Source organism: Lynx rufus, unplaced genomic scaffold (assembly GCF_022079265.1).
Source record: "Lynx rufus isolate CCGP_SWC_20201006 ecotype Redwood Valley unplaced genomic scaffold, mLynRuf1.p SCAF_23, whole genome shotgun sequence".
Lineage (NCBI taxonomy): Eukaryota > Metazoa > Chordata > Mammalia > Carnivora > Felidae > Lynx > Lynx rufus.
Genome location: NW_025814838.1, coordinates 12,937,622 through 12,952,049, shown reverse-complemented (window position 1 = coordinate 12,952,049; position 14,428 = coordinate 12,937,622). Strand labels below are relative to the sequence as shown.

Below are 14,428 nucleotides of genomic sequence, written 5' to 3'. Positions count from 1 at the left end.
GTCACCGCGGGCACAACGCCCCTGCATCAGAGTCCTTGGGGCTCCAAAGGCAGCAGTGCGCAGTAAGTTTTAAGCTGTGACAGCATCGCCAAACAATACCCACCTTGACGACACGCAACCCACTCTGATGTCTTCTGCTCTGTTTCTTTCTACCTTCTTTTTTCATACTGCTGTCGACCAGCATTGATTTCCTGGCCCACAAATGGGCCCTGATCCGAAGTCTGAGACACCCCACGGCTCACTGACGCCCACCATTCAAAATGGCATTTCTGTGCGACAATGAGCTTTGTGTTCTCAAAGGTTAGTCAACAAAGGAACTTTTAGGACACAACCTATTCACCGACCAGAGCATGCCTGTAACTGAACTGCGTGCCGGCTGGAGGCAGCGGCTGGGCCCGCAGTCCGACCTAAGCGGGTTCTCTAATCCGGACTAGCTCTCGCTAACACTTCGGACGCCAGACCCAGATATGCGCCCAGTATCAACGCACACCACACACGCCAGGACAATACTTCTGGCGGCTTGTTGCGCTGTTTATGAAGCATTAAATCTGCCACAATGTCAGTGCCATTGCGATAAAGCATAAGCGTCCCATCTTCCCTCTACTTCCCAAAGTCCTGTCTGCAAAAAGCCTGACAGGGCAGCTCCATTTTCAGATTTAAAGGTTTCAGGAGTGAAAAGCTTAAAGTCTGTTTGTTTATAAGCCAACCAGATATATAATATTTACACCTTCATTAAATGTCTCTGCTGGATGTTTTGATGTGGTTTTCATTGGATAAAGGCATTTATTTACTTACACCTCATGACTCAGCTTATTCATTAACCAAGTGAACCGGGGAGGGAAGGAGAGCCCTGGAGAGACAGGAATGACAGGCCCTTATCAGCCAGGCAGGGCCGAGCCATCTCACCTGCAAGGTGAGTCATCACCCCTGGGAGGCAGGGTGTCGGCCACCAGAAGCCTTTCCCAATAAGGAAAGGATTCCACATAAACCCTGACAGTTCTGTGTGTGGGTCCCGTTAACTGTTTCCTGTCATGCCGCCAGTCTGGCCCCACTCGGCGCTCTCATGATGGCACCACGAGGCCACCATGTGAACGCGAACGCTCTCTTGAGCTCTACCTTTCACCTCCTCTACTCTACGCCTGCGATGTGCCTACAGAACATTCTGAAACGCAACCGCCTCCTCAGCGTCTCCGGGACACCCCACGTAAGATCTGTCACCACCAGAAAGGTTCGGAAAAATGCCAAAACAACCTCACCTAACACCGCGGCCAGCCACCTCCGCGCCTTCACGGAGCCCCCTCCTGGCTGGCCCGGGGCCCACCCTTTGTGGGGAGGTAATCAGTTCATAACAAAAGGAATGAAATCTGCTCTTCAGATACAGGTTGCCTTGACACAATGAAATGCATTTGATGTAACTGGCAATGCTTGGCCTCAGAAGAGAAGTATCCAAAAAGAAATCACACACTTCTCCAAAGGGCGAACAAAGAATTACAAAGTGAAGTCTCATTTTCCACATCAAGTTTACTCTGCTTTGCTGAGATGTGCCCAAAGACTAATGTATTTCACGGGTGGGTCCCGTGTGTAGGGGACACATTAAAACGCTAAGGATGCCCAAACATGCCAAAGGGGCAGCAGGAAACTGGATGAGAACTATTTCAATTTCCGAGCCCCTCCCCACTCGGCACTTAACATGTTCATTCTGCGCCTGCATCATTTTTCTCCTTTCATGTTACCAAATCACTTCTCTAGGGACTTCACAATCTGAGGGAGACTGGTCACCTCTTTATTTGCTAAGTAAGTCTGTGTCCCTGTGATGGCAGGCTCCCGGTGCCAGCAATCCGTGGTCAGCCCGACAGGCAGTGTTGGGCTCTGACGAGGGCACGTTAGGCTGTCAAAAGCTGCTGAGGCCGACTCAGTGACACTTCTCTCCAGTCAAACATATGTATACACAGGAGAGCGAGCGGGAGAAGGAAAGAGAGAGGGGAAGAGAGGGACAGAGGGACAGAGGGACAAGGAGGGGAAGTGGGCGGGGAGCGCCAGGAGAACAGCTTTTCCCATGTGGTAAGTGCTTTCAGAAGGCGGTGCCTCCCAGAAAATCAGAGAACGAGTGCTTCTCTGCTCCTGAACATTTGAAGAACCTACAAGCCTCTCTGCCAGCAGGAGAAAAAGGAAGGTTTGGGGTTTTTTTTTGAAGTTTTATTTATTTATTTTGAGAGAGACAGAGACAGCGCAAGTGGGGGAGGAACAGAACGGGAGGGAGAGAGAGGATCCCAAGAGAGTTCCACACTGCACTGTCAGCACAGAGCCTAATGCGGGACTTGAACCCACGAGCCATGAGATCATGAACTGAGCTGAAAACAAGAGTCAGACACTTAAGCGACTGAGCCATGCAGGCGCCCCGAGGTAGACTGAAAAACTTTTTTTTAATGTTTTCAACTATTTTTGAGAGAGAGAGAGAGAATGCGAGGAGGGGAGGCACAGAGAGAGAGGGAGACACAGAACCCGAAGCAGACTCCAGGTTCTGAGTTGTTAGCACAGAGCCGGATGTGGGGCTCAAATTTGTGAACCACGAGATCAGGACCTGAGCTGAAGTCGGACGTTCAACCGACTGAGCCACCCAGGTGCTCTGATTTTTTTTTTAAGTTAAGCTTTCCTGCCTCGAGTTGTTAATATCTCTTAAGTTGTTCTAAATACTCATTTTGTCTTCTACATCCTAAGGAGAAAGTAATGTAGATATTTTTGTCTATTTGGACATTCAATGCCAAATCCAACTGGTTAGATAATGCAACCAAGTGTCACACTTAAAAACATTTAGGGGTGCCGGGGTGGCTGAGACAGTTGAGCGTCTGACTCTCAATTTTGGCTCAGGTCATGATCTCATGGTCCTGAGATCCACCTGTGTGCTGGGCATGGAATCTGCTTAAGATTCTCTCTCTCTCTCTCTCTCTCTCTCTCCCTCTCTCTCCCTCTCTCTCCCTCTCTCTCCCTCTCCTTCTCCCTGTGACTCTTATCCCTGCTCGTGTTCTTTCTCTAATGAAAATTAATTAGTTAATTAATTAATTAAAAACATTTACATGCAGAAAAGAAAAAAAGCAATTAAAATAACTACCTACGTACATAAATAACAAAGCCGTTTACATGAAAAACAACAATAGAGTGGCAAGCGTCATGACATCACTACACTGTGACGTATTTTGGAATGTTCTGTAACATTTTTCTCTTAAAATTCCCAACGACCCAAGGGTTTCCCGCAACGTCAAAACAGCCGACAAAAACTGGGAAGCTGGACAATGGCTTCTGAAAATCTCGTATCGATCCCGAACGCGGAGTGCTTGATCATGCGGCACCCGTGGATTTTTAAAAGTACTCTACGTTTACTTCTCCCTACAAAAACGGTACCGTCCTTTAAATCATACCTCTGAGGCCCCGCATCTAGGGCCTCTGACACCAGCCGCTCGATTTAAGGCCCGACAGCTCCAGCATGTCTGTGTAGTGACTGGACGTGCTCACGCTGCCTTTGCAATGGCACCGTGCTATGACCGTAACGGAGGAAGACGGGAGTGTGCGACAGCGACGTCCCTGGGACCCAGAGGCAGAGCTCCACAAAGCACATTTTCTCGGCAAGCTCACAGGCAGCGCCCTGTGCCAGGATGGGGCAGCCGTCAGAGGCCTTCAACCGCTGGACAAGGACGAGCCAGGCTGGCTCCGAAGGCCACAGTGGCGTCATCAAAACCAAATCCGCAGCAAGGATGCGCCTGGCCACAGACTGCTGCTACGCGGCTGACGCTCAGGGAGACCGGCCACGGGCCTGATTCACAAATGAAGTAACGCTGGATGTAAATTAAACGATAATTAAATTAAAAAAAGAAAAAGTAATGCCGACTCCTCTACACAAAAGGGCGTGTTTTCGGGAGCTAACTCCCCTCAGGACTCGATGTGGGAGTCAAACCGTCCAGCTGCTAAAAACATTTAGGGGTGCCGGGGTGGCTGAGACAGTTGAGCGTCCGACTACATGACACGCAAACGAGAACGGAAAAGACAGCAAATGTCAAAGCGCAGGCGGAGGCATGAACACTAAAGAGGCCGGCCCGCAGAGCCAAGTTTATCCGCTACTCCTCCCGGAGCGGTCGGCAGGCGCTGACCCAGGGCTTCTGGGTACGGGAAGGACGAAAGAAATCCCCACCGCCCCACGTCCACATTTTCTCACAGCGGCCGGCGGGCGGCGGAGTCCCGAGGGCGGGCCGGAAGGCTGCGTCCCAGGCACTCCGCAGCTCCCCCTGCGCGTTCTCTCCCCACAAACGTGGGGGGCGGGGGCGGGGGTGAACCGCGAGGAGCAGCTACCTGAAGGCGGCCTTGCCGATCAGGGGGCATGTTCTTTCTCCAACTCCAGGCAGAGCGCGGCCGGCAGGCACCGCAGTTGCCAAAGAGAGAGCTCGGGCAGAGCCAGTCCCCGGTTCCCTGGAAGCCTGGACTCAATGCTGTGTGGGTTATTTAAGGGAGGAAAACGGTGTGATCGCCTCACGGTTTGAAAGACTTTCCTAAGACCGCGTGCACACAGGCCCAGTGGGAGGATGTGTCTTCTGGGCTTGGGCAGTTACCGCTGGACTGAGTGGCTACCAGCACTTGAGCCTCCCCGGACGACTGTTGTCTTATCTTTGACAAGTCGAGGTGTTTCCGCATTCAGTTCGGGGCGGGCGACCAGCGCTGCGGAGTTGCAAGAGTGTGCACGTGTGCAGGGAGGCTAAAGAGGAAGACTGCGTCAAAGTTACCCTTGAAAACGTTTGCCCTTTGGGGGCACCTGCGTGGCTCAGTCAGTTAAGCGTCCCACTCTCGGTTCTGGCTCAGGTGACGACCTCACGGTTTCATGAGTTCGAGCCCTGCGTTGGGCTCCGAGCTGACAGTGTGGCGCTTGCTTGAGATATTCTCATTCTTTCTTTCTTTCTTTCACTCCCTCTCTCTCTCTCCTCCCCTCCCCTACTCACGCCATCTCTGCCTCTCTCAACATAAATAAATAAAACTTAAAAAAGAAGAGAAAATGCCCTTGGGAGGTGCCACACTGGCACCCCACGTGGCTGTTCCTCCCCTCAAGGTCAGAACGTACACCGCGTTTCCTCTTCCCTCCCACACCAGAGGCGGAAGACAGGGCGCACGTGAGGACCACGCGGCTGACCACACTCTAGACAGCTCGCTACGGGCAGAAGGGGAGAACTGATATTCACATGGCAGAAGCAGATCCGTATTTCCCATTTCATCTCCGACTCACTTGGATGCATCCTTTCACTGGGTGGAGCGACCAGCAAAACCAGTATTGCTGCAAAAAAAAAAAAAAAAAAACCACCTCCCCCAAATGAGTAAGTTTGAATGGCTGAATTTACTCAAGCTTAAAAATGTTATGAAGCAACTGTGGTTGGAAAACTAGTGACTACACAATCCACGCCTTGTGCCTGTCCTCTAACCACACACGCCCAGGCCAGTTCTGGGAAGACAAGGAACGTGTTTCAGTCATCCTGTATCACCAGTGACGTTTCTCTGGGAGAGAATATCTCATACGGTTACCTCTCTGCTTCCGAACAGCCCCGTGCCTGCAGACTTACTACAAGCCACTGAATAACCACATCTGAACTTTCCCGGAGCATGGATTTTACTGGAGATCGGGAAGGAAAAGCTGAATAATTAATCTGGTAATTTAAAACATTTTAATATTAAAATAAAAGATGTATTATAGAGTGGAATTTTTTAAATTTGTGAGAAGGGTTTAAATAAAACACGAGACTGCACAGAAATGCCAACTCCTTCCTCTATCTCTCCTTCCACTCCCCCCCTCCTCGCCCCCAATGCCCTTGAGCGTTCCTACCGGCTCTCCTTTGGTGTTAGGGGTATTTAGTGGAAGTTCAGGATTTTAAGAATCACGTTCTCCCACAGAGGCCCTTGGGAATAAATACTGGCTGAATGAATGACCAATTCTCTTTTCTGCTAGAGTGAGAATATAAGAAGGAAGAAGGAACCCCCACTTTCTCTTGGCAGCCAGGAGGTGGATGTAATATACATAGAGAGTAGCTTACACAGGACAATTTGTACTCTAGATTCACAAACGACATTCATGGAGCTGTTAGAGGAGTTCTCTATAGTTAGAAGCAGTCCTGGAAAGAGCTGACTGGTATGAGAAAAGGGTAATGGGTAATGCAATATCGACTTTTCCAGCAAAGGTGCCAGAAACGGATGTATCGTGGACCAGCTAGGAAAGGCAGGGGCAGCCCATGCTATGAGGGTGCGCTCTCAAAGTTCAAATAAATCTGTCCAAAAGGGGTTCTGACCCACGGAGGTGTGGGCACAATGGAAGGTGGGAATCCTGTCCTGCAAGCTCACACCCCATCCCTCACTGACCGGACAACTATGTCTTGGCCTGGGTGAAGGGGTCCCCTTGCATCAGTCAGCTAGCTCGTCTGAATGGTACGGACCAGGGCCTGGGGGAACTTTGAGCAGCAGGGGCCACGTGCACCGAAGGAGCCGCTGACACTTGCTGAGACCACATCCAGCATGGTCCACACCGCTGACGCTACCCTCTGCTCCCCACATTGTGTAAGAGGAGAAAACTGAAATCTGCGAACTGACTGGACCAAAGTCTTGCAGCCTATGTAATGCGAGAAAGTGGCATTCCCAGACAAGGCATTCGGTCACTCTAGCGACCAAAGCAAGGAAGCTGCCACGCACTGGCCACCTACCCTAGCTGTTCTCGGACGTAGGGGACACTGTCCCATCCCGTCAGTCCTCTCTGTGTGCCTTCTGCAGCAGACAGTCCACAGACTGTCAGTGAATGTTCTATCTACGTGAGAAGGGGCTTAAAGAAGCTCATATCTTTTGACCTCGTGATTCTTCTTTTAGGAAACCAGTCCATGAAAACAACCTAAGATGAGAATTGATTTTTTTATGCACAGAGATGTTTGGAGGTGAAAATGTATATACATACATTTAAAAAAACATAAATAGGGGCACCTGGGTGGCTCGTCAGTTAAGGCTCTAACTCTTGGTTTCAGCTCAGGTCATGATTTCACAGTTTGTGAGTTCTCGCTCTCTGTTCTTCCCCTACTCGTGCTCTCTCTTGCTCTCAAAATAAATAAATAAAACTTAAAAAGAGAAACATAAATAAACCTTCTAAATGTTCAACAGTAGGGTAAAAGCTAAGTAATGTGCTAGTCATATTCACTAAAAGTTATGCCTTTCAAAGGGATAATAACCAAACAATAAATAATCAGTAAGTTCTCTGGCTAGTTATTTGGACAAAAGTAACTTGGATGCCTAGCCCATAGGTTACAATACTGATGCACTCAAGCAAATACGTGCTGATCACCCACTATACGTGAGGCACTATTTTCGGCACTGAAAATACATTTAGAATAAAAATCTCTGCCCTTCTGGATGGTGGTTAGATGGGTATATTCACTTTGAGGTAATTCTTTGAGAAGTACATTTATGATACATGCACTTTCAAAAAAAATTTTTTTTAAGTTTATTTTGAGAGAGCATGAGTGGGGGAGGGCACAGAGAGAGACAGAGATAGAGAGAGAGAGAGAGAAAGAGAGGGAGAGAATCCCAAGCAGGCTCCGTGCTGCTAAGTGCAGAGCTGGACATGGAGCTTGAACTCACAAAACCATAAGATCATGACCTGAGCCAAAACCAACAGTCAGACGCTTAACTGACTGAGCCACCCAGGTGCCCCAATACATGCACTTCTCTCTATGTATGTTAAACTTCAATTTAAAAAAAAAAAAGTCCTGCCTTCATGGATTTTGCATTCCAATAGAAGAATACAGACACTAGGGGCACCTGGGTGGCTCAGTTAATTAACCGTCTGACTCCTGATCTTAGTTAGCTAAGGACTTGATCTCAGAGTCATGAGTTCAAGCCCCGCATTGAACTCTGTGCTGGATATGAAGCCTACTTAAAAAAAAAAAAAAAAAAAAAAAGAAGAAGGGTGCATGGGTGGCTCAGTCGGTTAAGCATCCAACTTGGGCTCAGGTCATGATCTCATGGTTCCTGGGCTCAAGGCCTGCGTCGGGCTCTGTGCGGACAGCTCACAGCCTGGGGCCTGCTTTAGATTCTGTGTGTCCTTCTCTCTCTGCCCCTCCCCTGCTCACACTCTGTCTCTCTCTGTCTCTCTCTCTCTCTCTCTCTCTCAAAGGTGAATAAATGTAAAAAAAAAACAAAAAATAGAGACACTAAACAAAAACTTGAAAATACACCATAGATGAGTCGTGCTTTGGAAAAAAGGAAAAGCAGGGAGTGCTGAGATGGGTTTACAGTTTTAAATGACATAGAGAAAGGCTTCCTGATGAGGAGGCAAATAAAAATACTGAATGCCCAGTTACAGCTGAATTTCAAATAAGCAACAGATCATTTTTTAGTATTAGTACGTTCTATACAATATCTGGGACACACTTATTTTAAGCAAAATCTGGCAACCCTAAATATTTACCAACAAGTGTCATTTGAGCAAAACTCGTTCCTATTGGATTAAATATTTCATGCTTCTAAAGAAGATGCCAAAAGTAGAAACTATGAAAAAATAAATTAATAGCTGTTACTATGGAAAAATGCAAAGGTGTGGTGTAGTCAAATAGACCTATGTGAAGAAGTACATGACAAACGGGGGTAAATACCTGCAAACACAAAACCCAGAATTAATCTCCTTAAGCATCCATTTCTTCTGTGAAATGAAGGGGGGAAATCATACCTGTGTTCCACAGAGTTGTTAGGAAAATTTGATAACAGCATCTAATATCTAATAACCGATGGTTCGCTGAGTATTAAAAATAAATCACAATCATAACATAAGTATACTTACAAATCAGTAAGAAAAGCACACAATTCTCTAAATAAGAAGAACCAATTAAACTGTCAAAGTAACTCCAGGGCCGCTGGGACAACAAGTACAGTGAACAGATGACATCCTTGCACGAGTCTTATCTGTGGAGTGCTTATTAATCACAAAGGGGAAAGCTACAGGGGAGAGAGAAGTCACCACCCAACGAGCTCATCTACCGCAACATCAGTAATAATGGAACACACTGTCGCTGAGAACACATCGCCTAGGTAAGACTCGCGCCACAAGCTCTTACTTGGAATCTTATCATGGGACGGACAAAGCACACAGAGCAAAATGACCACTGGGCTGAACTCCTCAAGAATGTCAACGCTGTGAAAAACAAAAACCTGCTGGGGAACTGTTCTAGAATAAGGAACACTGAAGAGCCATGAGGACTAAATACGTGATGACTGGTTCTTGTTTCAAAATAATAAAAAACTCGAATAGGCATTAACTGGGACCTAAACCAAGATCATGCATTTCCTACAAAGAAAAATACACGCACACACACACATTGATATACGCTATTTTGTTATGAATGTACGTGTATATGTGTGTGTGCACATGTATGTGCCTGGAGACTAAGGGGGAGTTAAAGCAGATACGACAAAGTTGCTATCTTATCTACAGGTCTGAAACTTTTCAAAGTATAAAGTTGGGGAAAATAGCAAAAACTAAACAAAATAAAATGCATCAAGTCCAACTGCAAGGAAAACAAAGAAAGAAAATACATCCTTCCTCAGCAATCAAAGAAGTGCTGATAATGTTTTGAAAAAAAAAAAAAATACCTAACACTGGATGGATTATAAACCGACATAACACCTTTGCATGGGGCAAACTGGCAATATGAGAAATTCTGATTTGTAAGCCTTTTATAAAACCAAAAATCGTGCCACAGACAGGACCAAGTGACACTCCAGAGACTTGGAATTTTGCACATGGAATTTCTTCTTTCATATAACATTCTTGTGCCCAAAGAGGTCTGACAGTGTTATTGATAACACTACGAATGAAACACAGCTTAAAAACTCCATAATAATATTGTTGGGTAAATCATGGTATATCGACCCAGACTGATTTAACGAATGCAGCCAGTTTTCACAGAGTTAAAATAACTTGAGAAAACTTCTCACAACTGTTATTGAAAAAAAACAAAACCTCAAGCTCTGTGTATGGTATGATTCTACCCACGTAAGATAAAGAGGCAAAATACAGCAAGAAAATATGCCTGAATGTCATCACGATTATTTCTAGGGGATTTTGTTTTTTAATTCTATTGGTGTGTTGTGTGTCTCTACTTGATTTTCTACAATGAGCACGTATTCAGGGCACCTGGGAGGGTCAGTAGGTTAAGCTTCCGACTTCCGCTCAGGTCATGATCTCACAGTTCATGGGTTCAGGGTGCACGTCGGGCTTTGTGCTGACAGCTCAGAGCCTGGAGCCTGCTTTGGATTCTGTGTCTCCCTCTCTCTCTCTGTCCCTCCACTGCTCATTCTGTCTCTCTCTCTCTTTTTCAAAAGTAAAACATTAAAGAAATTTTATAACGAGCTTGTATTCCGATTTTTTTTTAAAGTATTTTTAGGGGCATCTGAGTGACTCAGTCGGTTAAGCGTCCGACTCTTAGTTTCAGCTCAGGTCATGATCTCACGGTTCCTGGGTTCGAGCCCCACATCAGTATGGAGGCTGCTTGAGATTCTCTCTCTCCCTCTCTCTCTGCCCCACCCCTGCTCGCAGTGTCTCTGTCTCTCTCAAAATGAATAAATCAACTTTAAAGATAAATAAGCAAATAGGGTTGCCTGGGTGGCTCAGTCCGTTAAGCATCTGACTTCCGCTCAGGTCACGATCTTGCAGTTTGTGAGTTCCAGCCCCGTGTCGGGCTCTGTGCTGACAGCTCAGAGCCTGGAGCCTGCCTCAGATTCTGTGTCTCCCTCTCCCTCTGCCCCTCCTCTGCTCGTTCTCCCTCCGACCCCCCCCCCCCCGCCGTCTCTTTCTCTGTCAAAAGTAAACATTAAAGAAAAATTTTTTAAAGTGTCTTTTAAAAATAAAAGACCAAAAAAATTGGCATTCTTAGACTTGAAACATAGTGAAATTTTTGTTACTGTAGTTACCTTGTCTGGTGACCTGAAAACTGGGTGCAGGGAATACAGGCTCATGTTCCTACAGTGCTGTCCTCTGTAATAACTAGGAGAGAGCTCTATTTAAAAAGAAAACTTTTTATCTGGCCGCGGTATAGCAAAGTTTCTGAAAATTATAGAGGAAGGCTATGAGTTATGAATAAGTTTACACAAATTATTATTAATATGCTGAAATGCTAGATACTCAAAAGGATTGATTTAATGCCAGCCAACACCGAAATAAATGCAGTCTCAATATTTTATTTAATAAATTCGGTGTTTGGCTATAGCTCAACCTCAAAAATCCTAATCGAGACACAACCAAAATTCCACAATTCATTTCATTTATGACTACTCACTGGCTTAAAAGATCACAAAGTAAATGGAAATCCCTCTATCATTTCTTTTTTAAAATTTATCTTTTTATTTGAGAGACAGAGAGAGTGTGCATGCGGGTGGGGGAAAGGGGCAGAGGGGGAGGGAGGGAGAGAGATAAAGAGGGAGGGAATCCAAAACAGACTCCATCCCAGCACGGAGCCTGAGGCGGGGCTCGATCCCATGACCACGAGATCTTGACCTGAGCCGAAATCAAGAACTGGACGCTCAACTGACTGAGCCACCCAGGCGCCTCTCTATCATTGTGGAACGTATGCAAATCAACATCTTAACTTGACAATTTCTACCATTTGATAGAATTTAAAAATTACTCTTAGAGGTATAGTATTCTGAGAATAATAAAATCATTATGAGGATCCCGGAGGTAAAATTTCCAAATAAGCTGAATGACTAAAAAATAAAAATTATTCTGAAATCATACGTAAAGTTTGCCATAAAATAAACCACGTAGTGGACTGTGCGTACTGAGACGAATCTCCCAAGAAAGCCCCCTCTACTGAGAAGGGAACCTTTCCCAGGAGGCTACAAGCTGCCAGAGTAAACAACACTGTGTCAACCTGCTTCTCTGACTTCCCCGGTCGGCCCCCTTGTCCATGCAGACAAGGACACCACCGCACAGACGGGTACTCTGACTCCAGCCTCCGTCGTGAGAATGTCGTCATTACACTGGCCATGCTGCTTCCCCACAGAAAGAACAAACAGTGTGCACTTAACAGTTACTGAACTGGGGGTGGCCAGAAGGGGAAGAGAAGACTCTATCCAAAAAATATGATGTATTGCATGATTAGTTACTAAGTTTCTCTGCAGCTAGAAGAGATTATTTTGAAATGTCACAGATGGTAAAGCACTGTAACTACCAATCCACTTTCATGGGAAGGAATACTTGGGGGACGAAATGTTTAAACCCTTAACCCTGCCCATCACGTAAGAGCTATCAAATGAATATCAAATTGTAAACTCTGATCATTCGTGTTATGATTTAAAACTCACAAATATTAAGCTCTAGTACTTGATCAAAGATCACAATATCTAAGAGCACCTGAAAAGCATTTTTATTTGTAATATTAACTGAAACACTGTGTTAGGGTAAAAATGTATTAAAGCAAATTAGAGACTTGCATAGCTGAAGTAAAAAACAAACAGAAGCCTACAGAATCTAGTGTTCCAGGCAGAAATTCCTTTCACAAGAAAAAGTGCATTTCTGGGGCCCCTGGGTGGCTCATTCGGTTAAGCGTCCCACTTCAGCTCAGATCATGGTCTTGCAGTTTGTGGATTTGAGCCCCACGTCAGGCTCTGTGCTGACAGCTCGGAACCTGGAGTCTGCTTCGGATTCTGCGTCTGCCTCTCTCTCTCTGCCCCTCCCCCGTGGGCGCACGCATGCATGCACTGTCTCTCTCTCTCAAAAATAAAACATTAAAAATTTTTTGAAAAAAAAAAAAGAAAAAGTGCATTTTCTAACCCTTGTGGGAGGTGGGGCGGATTATATATATTTTTCTAGTCTTGAAGGAATAAACACTTGGGTAGCAACTTTCATTAATAGGGAAGAATATGGTTAAGTGCCCTTGTTCTTCCTGGTCCCTAAGAAATGGGCTTCACAACTCTCCAGAGTGGAGGCAGACAACCCATCGTGCTACCATGGTCCTAAATTTTCTTTCAGTAGAAAGTTCTAACTCCTTATCCAGAGCCAATAAACAAACAAAAACATCCCAACAAAACAGTGACAGAAACAGCTGGCAGAAACACTTGTATTCAGAGAAGATTCCCAGAAATCCAACGGTTACTAATTTAACCTACTCAGTATTGCCACGGGGCACTTTCAAGCTTGTCTGCTGCCTAAGACTCTTCCCTGGAGGGGAAATACAACAGCAGAGGGCTGGGGATTTGTTCTTTGTGAGGAAAAGAAAAGGTCAGGGCCATTTCCAAACCGTGGGGGTAATAATGAGTTGCAGCAAACAAATTTCAACAAGAATTGCAGAAAAAGAGATATTCTCCTAAAACTATAAACTGCCATCCAGGGCAACTCCTAATACATATTATAATAGCTAATTTAACCAGTACTGTGTTTTTCTATCATTCTTACAAATTCTGGAAAAAAATGAAGGCTGGGAAAACTATTTACTTAGGGATAATTAAGTCCCTGTGTAGAACCACAAATGATACAGGGATTTATAAAAAATTCACTTTTTTAAAAAGTTTATTTAATAATTTTGAGACAGAGCGAACAAGCAAGCATATAATTGGCGGTGGGGGGCGGGGGGGGGGGGTGGTAGTGATGGTCCATGACATCAGCACAGAACCTGATGCAGGGCTCGAACTCAGGAACTGTGAGATCATGACCTGAGCCGAGATCAAGAGTCAGACGCTTAACTGAGCCACCCAGGAGGCCCTAAACACTCATTTTTTTAAAGCACAAGAAGAGAGATTAATCTGTATGATTTGAAGAGGAAAAAGGATGATCTAGGCAAGGAAATAGCTGCTTAGTGACAATGACAAAGAAGGAAGCCCAAACCGACAGCCGGACTTAGTTCCTTAATCCACCATTCTGCTTTTCCAAAGACCACGGGAGGTCCCTGCATTTGCAGCCCTGGGTCTGCACCCAGTGGAAGCACAGGGCATCAGACCGTGTACCCACCACCCCCTTTGTGACACGGTGTTTTGACTTAGCTATGCAGACAATGCTGATCATCCAGCCAAGCTTGCTCTTCTGTTAGGATAAACCAGGAAGGAGGAAAGACAAGAGAAGAAGATAAACCCACACAAAGAGCAGAAAAGGTAGAAAAGAACCGAATCACAAAGCAAAAAAAAACACGTTCACCAATTTCCAAAGTTCTGAACGCCACCCAATCATGAGGTTGTACAATTAAAGGTGCTTTCTGGATCATTTTCCATTTCAAAGTCCCAAGAACACACAAAAATCAGATCACAAATTCTTACTCTTATTTTATCTGCAATCTATACAAATATTTCTTTAAGTTGTACCATGGTCTTCCCTTATACATAAAAAAAATTTTTTTTAATTCACTGCCAGCTCAGACTATAAAGCACAGACCTCGCT

At 45.5% G+C, this 14,428-nt stretch overlaps 1 protein-coding gene across 1 annotated transcript in view; it reads right to left on the bottom strand.

Annotated features, from left to right (window-relative positions):
• Positions 1-14,428, bottom strand: part of PARN (poly(A)-specific ribonuclease) — a 167,071-nt gene that overhangs the window by 54,239 nt on the left and 98,404 nt on the right. The gene's annotated exons all lie outside the window — the stretch shown is intronic.